At 40.0% G+C, this 15063-nt stretch overlaps 1 non-coding gene across 1 annotated transcript; it reads right to left on the bottom strand.

Moving 5' to 3' along the window:
* Positions 1-14154: 14154 nt before the first annotated feature.
* On the bottom strand, positions 14155-14227 carry TRNAK-CUU (transfer RNA lysine (anticodon CUU)). The gene has a single exon. It is a non-coding gene; the product is annotated as a tRNA-Lys (tRNA).
* Between the last annotated feature and the right edge of the window lie 836 nt (positions 14228-15063).

Genomic DNA, 15063 nt, shown 5'->3' with positions numbered 1-15063 from the left:
TGCGAGGCGTGGGCTATGGATAGAGTGGTGCGCAGGAGGATGGAGGTGCTGGAAATGAGATGTTTGAGGACAATGTGTGGTGTGAGGTGGTTTGATCGAGTAAGTAACGTAAGGGTAAGAGAGATGTGTGGAAATAAAAAGAGCGTGGTTGAGAGAGCAGAAGAGGGTGTTTTGAAATGGTTTGGGCACATGGAGAGAATGAGTGAGGAAACATTGACCAAGAGGATATATGTGTCGGAGGTGAAGGGAACGAGGAGAAGAGGGAGACCAAATTGGAGGTGGAAAGATGGAGTGAAAAAGATTTTGTGTGATCGGGGCCTGAACATGCAGGAGGGTGAAAGGAGGGCAAGGAATAGAGTGAATTGGAGCGATGTGGTATACCGGGGTTGACGTGCTGTCAGTGGACTGAATCAGGGCATGTGAAGCGTCTGGGGTAAACCATGGAAAGCTATGTAGGTATGTATATTTGCGTGTGTGGACGTATGTATATACATGTGTATGGGGGTGGGTTGGGCCATTTCTTTCGTCTGTTTCCTTGCGCTACCTCGCAAACGCGGGAGACAGCGACAAAGAAAAAAAAAAAAAAGAATTATTATTATTATTATTATTATTATTATTATTATTATTATTATTATTATTATTATTATTATTATTATTATTATTATTATTATTATTATTATTATTATTATTATTATTATTATTATTATTATTATTATTATTATTATTATTATTATTATTATTATTATTATTATTATTATTATTATTATTATTATTCTTATTATTATCATTATTATTATTATTATTATTATTATTATTATTATTATTATTATTATTATTATTATTATTATTATTATTATTATCATTATTATTATCATTATCATTATTATTATCATTGTCATTATTACTATTATTATTATTATTATTATTATTATTATTATTATTATTATTATTATTATTATTATTATTATTATTATCATTATAATTATTACTACTATTATCATTATTATTATTATTATTATTATTATTATTATTATTATTATTATTATTATTATCATCATTATTATTATTATTATCATTATTATTATTATTATTATTATTATTATTATTTATTAATCTATTTATTTTGCTCTGTCGCTGTCTCCCGGATTTGCGAGGTAGCGCAAGGAAACAGACGAAAGAAATGGCCCAACCCACCCCCAATACACATGTATATACATACACGTCCACACACGCAAACATACACACCCATACATCTCAATGTACACATATATATACACACACAGACACATACATATATACCCATGCACACAATTCACACTGCCTGCCTTTATTCATTTCCATCGCCACCTCGCCACACATGGAATAACATCCCCCTTTCCCCTCATGTGTGCGAGGTAGCGCCAGGAAAAGATAACAAAGGCCCCATTCGTTCACACTCAATCTCCAGCTGTCATGCAATAATGCCAGAAACCACAGCTCCCTTTCCACATCCAGGCCCTACACAGCTTTCCATGGTTTACATCAGACGCTTCACATGCCCTGATTCAATCCACTGACAGCACGTCAAACCCGGTATAACACATCGATCCAATTCACTCTATTCCTTGCCCGCCTTTCACCCTCCTGCATGTTCAGGCCCCGATCACTCAAAATCTTTTTCACTACATCTTTCCACCTCCAATTTGGTCTCCCACTTCTCCTCGTTCCCTCCACCTCCGACGGATATATCCTCTCGGTCAATCTTTCCTCACTCATTCTCTCCATGTGCCCAAACCATTTCAAAACACCCTCTTCTGCTCTCTCAACCACGCTCTTTTTATTTCCAACATCTCTCTTACCCTTACGTTACTTACTCGATCAAACCACCTCACACCACACATTGTCCTCAAACATCTCATTTCCAGCACATCCACCCTCCTGCGCACAACTCTATCCATAGCCCACGCCTCGCAACCATACAACATTGTTGGAACCACTATTCCTTCAAACATAGCCATTTTTGCTTTCCGAGATAATGCTCTCGACTTCCAAACATTCTTCAATGCTCCCAGGATTTTCGCCCCCTCCCCCACCCTATGATTCACTTCCGCTTCCATGGTTCCATCCGCTGCCAGATCCACTCCCAGATATCTAAAACACTTTACTTCCTTCAGTTTTTCTCCATTCAAACTTACCTCCCAATTAACTTGACCTTCAACCCTACTATACCTAATAACCTTGCTCTTATTCACATTTACTCTTAACTTTCTTCTTTCACACACTTTACCAAACTCAGTCACCAGCTTCTGCAGTTTCTCACATGAATCAACCACCAGCGCTGTATCATCAGCGAACAACAACTGACTCACTTCCCAAGCTCTCTCATCCACAACAGACTTCATATTTGCCCCTCTTTCCAAAACTCTTGCATTCACCTCCCTAACAACCCCATCCATAAACAAATTAAACAACCATGGAGACATCACACACCCCTGCCGCAAACCTACATTCACTGAGAAGCAATCACTTTCCTCTCTTCCTACACGTACACATGCCTTACATCCTCGATAAAAACTTTTCACTGCTTCTAACAACTTGCCTCCCACACCATATATTCTTAATACCTTCCACAGAGCATCTCTATCAACTCTATCATATGCCTTCTCCAAATCCATAAATGCTACATACGAATCCATTTGCTTTTCTAAGTATTTCTCACATACATTCTTCAAAGCAAACACCTGATCCACACATCCTCTACCACTTCTGAAACCACACTGCTCTTCCCCAATCTGATGCTCTGTACATGCCTTCACCCTCTCAATCAATACCCTCCCATATAATTTACCAGGAATACTCAACAAACTTATACCTCTGTAAATTGAGCACTCACTCTTATCCCCTTTCCCTTTGTACAATGGCACTATGCAAGCATTCCGCCAATCCTCAGGCACCTCACCATGAGTCGTACATACATTAAATAACCTTACCAACCAGTCAACAATACAGTCACCCCCTTTTTTAATAAATTCCACTACAGTACCATCCAAACCTGCTGCCTTGCCGGCTTTCATCTTCCGCAAAGCTTTTACTACCTCTTCTCTATTTACCAAATTATTTTCCCTAACCCTCTCACTTTGCACACCACCTCGACCAAGACACCCTATATTTGCCACTCTATCATCAAACACATTCAACAGACCTTCAAAATACTCACTCCATCTCCTTCTCACATCACCACTACTTGTTATCACCTCCCCATTAGCGCCCTTCGCTGAAGTTCCCATTTGTTCCCTTTTCTTACGCACTTTATTTACCTCCTTCCAGAACATCTTATTATTCTCCCTAAAATTTAATGATACTCTCTCACCCCAACTCTCATTTGCCCTCTTTTTCACCTCTTGCACCTTTCTCTTAACCTCCTGTCTCTTTTATACATCTCCCACTCAATTTCATTTTTTCCCTGCAAAAATCGTCCAAATGCCTCTCTCTTCTCTTTCACTAATAATCTTACTTCATCCCACCACTCACTACCCTTTCTAATCAACCCACCTCCCACGCTTCTCATGCCACAAGCATCATTTGCGCACTCCATCACTGATTCCCTAAATACATCCCATTCCTCCCCCACTCCCCTTACTTCCATTGTTCTCACCTTTTTCCATTCTGTACTCAGTCTCTCCCGGTACTTCCTCACACAAGTCTCCTTTCCAAGCTCACTTACTCTCACCACCCTCTTCACCCCAACATTCACTCTTCTTTTCTGAAAACCTCTACAAATCTTCACCTTAGTCTCCACAAGAAAATGATCAGACATCCCTTCAGTTGCACCTCTCAGCACATTTACATCCAAAAGTCTCTCTTTCGCGCGCCTGTCATTTAACACGTAATCCAATAACGCTCTCTGGCCATCTCTCCTACTTACATACGTATACTTATGTATATCTCGCTTTTTAAACCAGGTATTCCCAATCAGCAGTCCTTTTTCAGCACATAAATCTACAAGCTCTTCACCATTTCCATTTACAACACTGAACACCCCATGTATACCAATTATTCCCTCAACTGCCACATTACTCACCTTTGCATTCAAATCACCCATCACTATAACCCGGTCGCGTGCATCAAAACCACTAACACACTCATTCAGCTGCTCCCAAAACAATTGAAACTCATGATCTTTCTTCTCATGCCCAGATGCATATACACCAATAATCACCCATCTCTCTCCTTCAGCTTTCAGTTTTACACATACTAATCGAGAATTTACTTTCTTACATTCTATCACATACTCCCACAACTCCTGTTTCAGGAGTACTGCTACTCCTTCCCTTGCTCTTGTCCTCTCACTAACCCCTGACTTTACTCCCAAGACATTCCCAAACCACTCTTCCCCTTTACCCTTGAGCTTCGTTTCACTCAGAGCCAAAACATCCAGGTTCCTTTCCTCAAACATACTACCTATCTCTCCTTTTTACACATCTTGGTTACATCCACATACATTTAGACACCGCAATCTGAGTCTAGGAGGAGGATGAGCACTCCCCGCGTGACTCCTTCTGTTTCCCATTTTTTAGAAAGTTAGAAATACAAGGAGAGGATTATTATTATCATTATTATCATTATCATTATAGTACAGTACTATCTATTATACTTACATCATTATTATTACTCTCATTATTATTATCAATTTTATTATCATTATTATTATCATTGTTATTATTATTATTATTATTATTATTATTATTATTATTATTATTATTATTATTATTATTATTATTATTATATTATCATTATTATTATCATTATTATTATTATTATTATTATTATTATTATTATTAGCATTATCATCATTATCATTACTATTATTATTAGCATTTTATCATTACTATTATTATTGTTATTATTATTATCATTATTATTATTATTATTATTATTATTATTATTATTATTATTATTATTATTATTACTATTATTATAATTATTATCATTATTATTATTGTCAATAATATTATTACCATTATTGTTATCATCATCATTATCACTATTATCATTATTATCATTATTATCATTGTTATTATTATTATTGGCATAATTATCATAGTCATTATAATCATTATTATCATTATTATCATTATTATTATTATTTTCATAATTATTATTATCATTATTATTATCATTATTATTATTATTATTATTATTATTATTATTATTATTATTATTATTATTATCATTATTACTATTTATTATTATTATTTTTTTATTATACTTTGTCGCTGTCTCCCGCGTTTGCGAGGTAGCGCAAGGAAACAGACGAAAGAAATGGCCCAACCCCCCCCCATACACATGTATATACCTACGTCCACACACGCAAATATACATACCTACACAGCTTTCCATGGTTTACCCCAGACGCTTCACATGCCTTGATTCAATCCACTGACAGCACGTCAACCCCGGTATACCACATCGTTCCAATTCACTCTATTCCTTGCCCTCCTTTCACCCTCCTGCATGTTCAGGCCCCGATCACACAAAATCTTTTTCACTCCATCTTTCCATGTCCAATTTGGTCTCCCTCTTCTCCTCGTTCCCTCCACCTCCGACACATATATCCTCTTGGTCAATCTTTCCTCACTCATTCTCTCCATGTGCCCAAACCACTTCAAAACACCCTCTTCTGCTCTCTCAACCACGCTCTTTTTATTTCCACACATCTCTCTTACCCTTACGTTACTCACTCGATCAAACCACCTCACACCACACATTGTCCTCAAACATCTCATTTCCAGCACATCCATCCTCCTGCGCACAACTCTATCCATAGCCCACGCCTCGCAACCATACAACATTGTTGGAACCACTATTCCTTCAAACATACCCATTTTTGCTTTCCAAGATAATGTTCTCGACTTCCACACATTCTTCAAGGCCCCCAGAATTTTCGCCCCCTCCCCCACCCTATGATCCACTTCCGCTTCCATGGTTCCATCCGCTGCCAGATCCACTCCCAGATATCTAAAACACTTCACTTCCTCCAGTTTTTCTCCATTCAAACTCACCTCCCAATTGACTTGACCCTCAACCCTACTGTACCTAATAACCTTGCTCTTATTCACATTTACTCTTAACTTTCTTCTTCCACACACTTTACCAAACTCAGTCAACAGTTTCTGCAGTTTCTCACATGAATCAGCCACCAGCGCTGTATCATCAGCGAACAACAACTGACTCACTTCCCAAGCTCTCTCATCCCCAACAGACTTCATACTTGCCCCTCTTTCCAAAACTCTTGCATTTACCTCCCTAACCACCCCATCCATAAACAAATTAAACAACCATTGAGACATCACACACCCCTGCCGCAAACCTACATTCACTGAGAACCACTCACTTTCCTCTCTTCCTACACGTACACATGCCTTACATCGTCGATAAAAACTTTTCACTGCTTCTAACAACTTTCCTCCCACACCATATATTCTTAATACCTTCCACAGAGCATCTCTATCAACTCTATCATATGCCTTCTCCAGATCCATAAATGCTACATACAAATCCATTTGCTTTTCTAAGTATTTCTCACATACATTCTTCAAAGCAAACACCTCATCCACACATCCTCTACCACTTCTGAAACCACACTGCTCTTCCCCAATCTTCCCAATTATTACTATTATTATCATTATTATCATTACTATTATTATTATTTCTTTATTATCATTATCATTATCATTATCATTATTATCATTATTATTATTATCATTATTATAATTATTGTCATTATTATCATTATCATTATTATTATTATTATTATTATTATTATTATTATTATTATCATTATTATTATTATTATTACTGTTATTATCATTATTATTATTATTATTATCATTATTATTATTATTATTATTATTATTATTATTATCATTATTATTATTATTATTATCATTATTATTATTATTATTATCATTATCATTATTATTACTATCATTATCATTATCATTATTATCATAATCATTATCATTATTATTTATCTAATATACTTTCTCGCTGTCTCCCGCGTTATCGCGGTAGTGCAAGGAAACAGACGAAAGAATGGCCCAACCCACCTACATACACATGCATATACATACACGTCCACACACGCACATATACATACCTATACATTTCCACGTATACATATATAAACATACACAGACATATACATACCTACACATGTACATAATTCATACTTGCTGCTTTTATTCATTCCCGCCATACCCCGCTACACATGAAATGACAGCCCCCTCTCCCCACACGCGCGCGAGTTAGTGCTAGGAAAAGACGATAAAGGCCACATTCGTTCACACTCAGTCTCTAGCTGTCATGTATAGTTCACCAAAACTATAGCTCCCTTTCCACATCCAGGCTCCACAAAACTTTCCATGTTTATCCCAGACGTTTCACATGCCCTGGTTCAATCCATTGACAGCACGTCGACCCCGGTATACCATATCGTTCCAATTCACCCTATTCCTTGCACGCCTTTCACCCTCCTGCATGTTCAGGCCCCGATCACTCAAAATCATTTTCACTCCATCCTTCCACCTCCAATTTGGTCTCCCACTTCTCATTACCTCCACCTCTGACACATATATCCTCTTTGTCAATCTTTCCTCACTCATTCTCTCCATGTGACCAAAACATTTCAATACACCCTCTTCTGCTCTCTCAATCACTCTCTTTTTATTACCACACATCTTTTTTACCCTTACATTACTTACTCGATCAAAAAACCTCGCACCACATATTGTCCTCAAAATCTCATTTCCAACAAATTCACCCTCCTCCGCACAACCCTATCTATCTATAGCCCACGCCTCGCAACCATATTATCATTATTGTTATCATTATCATCATCATTATTATTAGGTATCATTATCATTATCATTATTATTATTATCATCATGATCATCGTTACTATTATCAATATCATTATTATAGTCATTATGATTATTATTATCATTAAGTATAATATGATATCTGCTACTGAAGGATATAGTACGCTGGTTGTCAAGTGGTATGGATTGTCACTTCACGTGTAGGTTAGTAGGAAATATATTGTGTACCTAAGGTGTGTTGTTGGGCATTATAATCGTCCGATAATGATAATGATTAAATCTTATTTCCTGATCTTATCAGTTTTCAAACCAGATATATGAAATATCTTTCGTTGACCATATTTTTGTCTACAGTTTAGTATGTACATGTGTGGTCTTAAGATTTAGGTGACTAAGTATTGGAATTCACTGGCAGGTGTGGTGCGCATTATCACCGAGCCTGAGTCTCAAAGATCAAGGTCATGGGTTCGAATCTCCAACATTCGGTATGTTTATCCAACGTTTTAGTGAAGATCTTGATGATGAATTAGGATTTTGACATCATCTGAAAGTGATAGGTCAAAGATCAGTGATTTTAAGAGTTTAGTGAGATAGTACTGAAGTGGAAAGTGTAGTGGCTGAGGCCAAGGACCAGAGGTGTCCAGAGAGTTGTGAAGATAATGATCCTTGTCCTGCCCCATTAGGTGAGGTCAAATGGCACTTAGCGAAGTAGCGAGTTAGAGTCAAGAACAGAGGCAAGTATTTTGGGAGCAAGTGAGTGATTGTGTCAGCAGTTATGATGTAAGAGACCAGGTATTAGTGATAATGAGTTAAATGCGAAGGTAAGTAGTGTGGCAGTGGAGGGTATAACTGAGGCGCATGGAAGAGGTGAACAACTTGTGTTGTGTGTGTGTAAAGGACTGGTGATTGGGAATACCTGGTTTGTAAAATGTGATATACACAAATATACGTATGTAAGTAGGAGAGATGGTCAGCGGGCATGACTGGATTACATGTTAATTGAAAGACGTGTAAAAGAAAGACTTTTGGGTGTAAATATGCTGAAAGGGGCAGCTGGTGTGATGTTTGATCACCATCTTGTGGAGACGACAGTGAAGATCTGAAGAGGTTTTCGAAAAAGAGGAAACAATGTCGGGGAGAAGAGGTGGCGAGCTGAAGTGAACTTGGAAAAGAGACTTGTGTGAAGAAATACCAAGAGAGATTGAGTGCCACATACACTCTTACTGTGTAAATATCCCTTTCTATGAGATTACGTAAAGATGTTGATGAACAGAGGAGTTGGGAGTCTGGCGGGCCGCCATGATGGTTGTCAATCTAGCCAGCTGGATTATTATTTATAAGTTGTGTTTAGTTGTAGGTCCAAGTTTGTTGTCATGATATAATGTTGACTGCCAGTGAGTACCTGGCTGGCGCGGGTGCCACAAGGCTGGGTCAAGTGTAGTGTAAGTGTGGTCTAGGGATGGTGTGTGTACCATGATGGGCCGCATCATGACCTGCCGGTTATAACATCTTGACCAACACCTGCTGCTGCTACACTTGCAACTCTCCTTTTCTAAAACCGTTTTTATGCTTCATGTAACTTTGTCTTTTTTGAATCATTCTAAAGCTATGGCTACAAAATTATTTTTACTATGTAGTTTCTGTGAAGATATACTCTGAAAGCACATCGCTCTCGTCTTCCAGGCATTGCCCATCTGATACAATAATTGGTGGCAGGTGACAGTTGATATGGAGTGATTGAGGCCAGCGTGACCACGTGAGGCTTGTGACTGGTTGCGGCCAGCGTGACCACTGGGGTTGTGACTCGTTGAGGCCAGCGACACCACGTGGGACTTGTGACTGGTTGAGGCCAGCGTGACCACGTGGGGTTGTGACTGGTTGAGGCCAGCGTGACCACGTGGAGTTGTGACTGGTTGAGGCCAGCGACACCACGTGGGGCTTGTGACTGGTTGAGGCCAGCGTGACCAAGTGGGGTTGTGACTAGTTGAGGCTAGCGTGACCACGTGGGGCTTGTAACTGGTTGAGGCCAGCGTGACCACGTGGTGCTTGTGACTGGTTGAGGCCAGTGTGACCACGTGGGATTGTGACTGGTTTTAGGTAGCATGACCACGTGGGGCTTGTGACTGGTTGAGGCCAGCGTGACCACGTGGGGCTTGTGACTGGTTTTGGGTAGCATGACCACGTGGGGCTTGTGACTGGTTGAGGGCAGCGTGACCACGTGGGGCTTGTGACCGGTAGAGTTAACGTGACCATGTGGGGTTGTGATTGATTCAGGCCAGCGTGACCACGTGGGGCTTGTGACTGGTTGAGGACAGCATGACCACGTGGGGTTTTGACTAGTTGAAGCCAGGGTGACTACGTGGGGTTGTGACTGGTTGAGGCTAGCGTGACCCCGTAAGGTTGTGACAGGTTGAGGCCAGCGTGACCACTGGGGTTGTGACTGGTTGAAGCCAGCGTGACCACGTGAGATTGTGACTGGTTGAGGACAGCTTGAGCACGTGGAGTTGTGACTGGGATGTTGATGTGTTGTGGTCGGCGTCCACAAGGTCGTTATCTTAGTATTTCAGGAACGGAGGAAGATCCACAGTGGACGTTTTACAAACACAATGTTGAATCATCACAACTTTTACCGAATCTGATTGAAATCAATGAATGAAATATGTCAAATATTAAGAAAAATAAGACAAAAGAAAAGTGATGTTTATAAATTCTTTAATTTTTCTTACGATCATCTGCAATAATTGCCAGATACCCCGTGCAGTGCTAACCCAGCGACCATACTTGACGGTTTTATTGTAGTACGATCCATTTTGGGGATGCCAGAGCCCAGGAAACTTCTCATATTCATCAAGTTAGGTTATCATTTCTCTCTGTCCCACTCCGTGATCAAGATAAAACACATCGGATAACCAGAACAGCGCGAACACCCGTCCTGACTCACCACCAACGACCTACTGAAACCTTTTGAGCACCAAAGTTGCTGACCCAAATTTTATATGGCGCTAGATTCTCTCCCGAAAAGCGCTAAAAAAGCGTTAAACTTGCTAAGATGACAGCGAAAAATGCTCTTCGAATTATCTCTGCTGCCTTGACGTGCCAAATTATTAATAACAGGTACGACTGACTGCTTTAACACTAAACTACTCACCATTATTCCAGATCTGCTAATTACCAATCCACAGTCTCTTCGTCCTCGGTGACCTGGGGTTGTGGTGGTCTATGTGAGGGTCCAGGTTGTGGTTGTGATAACTCATATCTTTTCAATAACCCAGTGTTTTTCAGTACTTCCTCAGGCAGTTCATAATCATAAGTTTCCATTTCATCTTCGTCCATACTTGATAGTTAATATTGCATTTAAGCTTTTGATAATCAATATCGAGGCTTTCACTTCACGATGTTCATATAACTAAAGATTTCCTTCTGTTGCATCCTTGTACGAGGCTGTTTCAGTCCAGAGTGCTAGGGTCACAGTGTTCTGTATCAACAATATATGATGAAGCTTCCTCCACTGGAACTCAATGCGTGTGAGAATATTTCGTTATCAGTAAACATCTTTGCTAATTCCAGTATTCCAGGCTTTATGGGTTGCAGACATTCACTTGTACTCAGTGATGACATTGACTGTGACACTTGGACATTGTCTGGCAAACGTTGACGAAGCTGTCTCACCAACTCCACTACAAACTGTATGTATCTTCCTCGAATATCCTGTTCATCAGGAAGCTTACATTGTGCCATCTCCTTTTCAAACTCGTACCCCAAGTACGAATGTGGGTCTAAGTAGTTCTCTATTGAATCTCCTTCCTTCAATTTCTGCCTGGAATGAGCACCTCAGAACTTATGGAATCAATAAGTTGAATAAGGTCACTTAGCAGTTTGCTAGGATCCTGTACCTCAGCTTCAAATTTCTCATTTACACACTGAACTTCCCCAAGAATATGCTGCAGGAATATCAGGAAGGCATAGTTTTTCTTGTCACAAAACATGTCATGGAGATTCTGATATGTGTAACACCTTTCATCATTTCTTGCCATTTCAAAGTGAGTCATAAGTTCAACCCACTGTTGCAGTATTATGACAATTGCTGATTCACTTGACAGCCATCGAGTCTGGCTTAGCTGTATAGATTTCAATGGAGCTTAACCCTCACTGGCAGAGTGGGAGAACCAATTATAGGTTTCTCTGATGATAAGAGCAAGGTTCCTAGGGAGACACTCTGCTGCAGCATGAGACAACTAGCTGTAGAGAATGACACACACACACTTGATCAGGATGAGATGAGGAATTTCTAACTTGAGTGTATCATACACTCCACTGTTAACACCTGTCATCACAGAAGCATTGTCCGTGCTAATTACAACCCATTATTTTTCAAGGACTTCTTGATCGCATCGCATATCCCATTAGCATTACAGTCAGTCAGCTCAACAAGGTCCAAGAAAGTCATTACAATCTTATTCTTACTTTCAGAATAGAACTGGACAGCGATACCCAATAGTTTCGTTACCGTAATGTCGTTACTTTCATCAGTTAAGAAGCTAAACTTCTGATTGTCTATATCACTTTTTAAGCCACTGTTAAAACGTGGGGCAATCACATTGCACAAACTACACTACACTTCCACCTTTTTAACTTTAAATTCTTGCATCCTTTACTGTCTAGAAATCCTGCTTTACATAGCTTACTGAGATCTGAGATGATGAACAACACGTAATGAACAGCTGAGATGATCAACCACACGTCATAAACAGCTGAGATGATCAACCACACGTCATAAACAGCTGAGATGATGAACAACACGTAATGAACAGCTGAGATGATCAACCACACGTAATGAACAGCTGAGACGATCAACAACACGTAATGAACAGCTGAGATGATCAACCACACGTAATGAACAGCTGAGATGATCAACAACACGTAATGACAGCTGAGATGATCAACCACACGTAATGACAGCTGAGATGATCAACCACACGTAATGAACAACTGAGATGATCAACAACACGTAATGACAGCTGAGATGATCAACCACACGTAATGAACAGCTGAGATGATCAACCACACGTAATGAACAACTGAGATGATCAACAGCACGTAATGACAGCTGAGATGATCAACCACACGTAATGAACAGCTGAGATGATCAACAACACGTAATGAACAGCTGAGATGATCAACAACACGTAATGAACAGCTGAGATGATCAACAACACGTAATGAACAGCTGAGATGATCAACAACACGTAATGAACAGCTGAGATGATGAACAACACGTAATGTACAATGTTCAGCAGTGAATAGTGACACATTTCCTTCAGTTTCTCGTACGTCATCACTCACTTTTTCAAACGGAATTGTGGTTTGTCTTTAGGACTGAATGAGTCTTCAGCTGTCTTATGTTTAGCTGTGTTGTTGTGTCTTTCAGTGTCACTACGTTTGGCAGGCGACGGACGATGGCTGTACTTGCAAATACATTTTGTGTCATCCCTTCTATTTCTCTTTACCACTTTTCATATTTAGGGTCTTTCAATCACTCTGCTCTAAAATGTTGAGTATATTTCTTACTCATTATTGTGTTCGTTAAATGTAATGGTCTGCACACACACACACACACACACACAACCAGTGTTACTGTCGCCACCCAGAGTCCGACTAAACCTGAACTGAACGGGGCACTTGAGGAGGGGGAGCCCGTACAATGCACCCCAACTGAACCTGTTCAAAAATTTCTCGAACATGTTCGTTTCGATGAAAATGAAATGCGTGCAATATTTGTATTGTTTTCCTTGTTATCTTAATAGGTTTAGAATAAACTTACTAAATAACATTAACATAATTGATATTTGAATTTCTTCATATATTGAAATAACACTAAATTTGGTGCTAAATACAAAATAAAACGCCCAAAAACGAGCTAAGGTGCTAAATACGAACTTTAGGTGCTAGATCTAGTGCCAAAAGCGCTGAGTTGGTAACTCTGCTCAGCACGCACTACTTGCCGAGAAGCAACGGAAAACGTTTGGCGCGCTCGGCTCGGTTAAGCAGTACGCGCTGACCCTGCTGAATGGCAAAGCTATTTTCTTAGCTGGTGGAAGGTAATTAGGTCTGTGTTACCTGTTGTGCATATGTAATCTCTGGTAATCTCTCTCTCTTTACCTCTCTCTGTCTGTTTTTCTCTCTTGGCTTGAACTGTTTAAACAGTTCATGGAACCATGGCAGATTGGTTGATCTAGACGAGCGGTGGAGGGTATGTTCAGAGGCTGTTTCATGTTACATCATAGAAAACTGTTACCGCCCAACGTGGGGCTCGAACCCACGACCCCGAGATTAAGAGTCTCGTGCTCTACCGACTGAGCTAGCCGGGCTTATATACAACCTTGTTCGTGTGTATGTGTGCGTGTAAGCGAGGTTAATAACCACCATCATTAACCCCTAACAACGCTGTATGATCAGCGGTAAAGTTCAATAACTCACCTGAGGTCACATGATAGATACATAAGGGGATCCGACCATGACCTTATCAACGTCCTGAGACCCCGGCTGATGTGTCAGGTTAGATAAGAGGCATAACATCCTCTCTGTCTGATGTTGTGAGAGTAAGACACTAATGGTTAGGAGGCAGCAAGTGTGTCTGGATGGAGACACTCTCCTCTCTGTCTGATGTTGTGAGAGTAAGACACTAATGGTTAGGAGGCAGCAAGTGTGTCTGGAGACACTCTCCTCTCTGTCTGATGTTGTGAGAGTAAGACACTAATGGTTAGGAGGCAGCAAGTGTGTCTGGAGACACTCTCCTCTCTGTCTGATGTTGTGAGAGTAAGACACTAATGGTTAGGAGGCAGCAAGTGTGTCTGGAGACACTCTCCTCTCTGTCTGATGTTGTGAGGGTAAGACACTAATGGTTAGGAGGCAGCAAGTGTGTCTGGATGGAGACATTCTCCTCTCTGTCTGATGTTGTGAGAGTAAGACATTAATGGTTAGGAGGCAGCAAGTGTGTCTGGATGGAGACACTCTCCTCTCTGTCTGATGTTGTGAGAGTAAGACATTAATGGTTAGGAGGCAGCAAGTGTGTCTGGATGGAGACACTCTCCTCTCTGTCTGATGTTGTGAGAGTAAGACATTAATGGTTAGGAGGCAGCAAGTGTGTCTGGATGGAGACACTCTCCTCTCTGTCTGATGTTGTGAGGGTAAGACACTAATGGTT

The sequence above is a fragment of the Panulirus ornatus genome, chromosome 5 (genome assembly GCF_036320965.1).
Source record: "Panulirus ornatus isolate Po-2019 chromosome 5, ASM3632096v1, whole genome shotgun sequence".
Taxonomy (NCBI): Eukaryota; Metazoa; Arthropoda; class Malacostraca; order Decapoda; family Palinuridae; genus Panulirus; species Panulirus ornatus.
The sequence above is the reverse complement of the archived record's forward strand: the minus strand, read 5'-3'. Positions and strand labels throughout refer to the sequence as shown.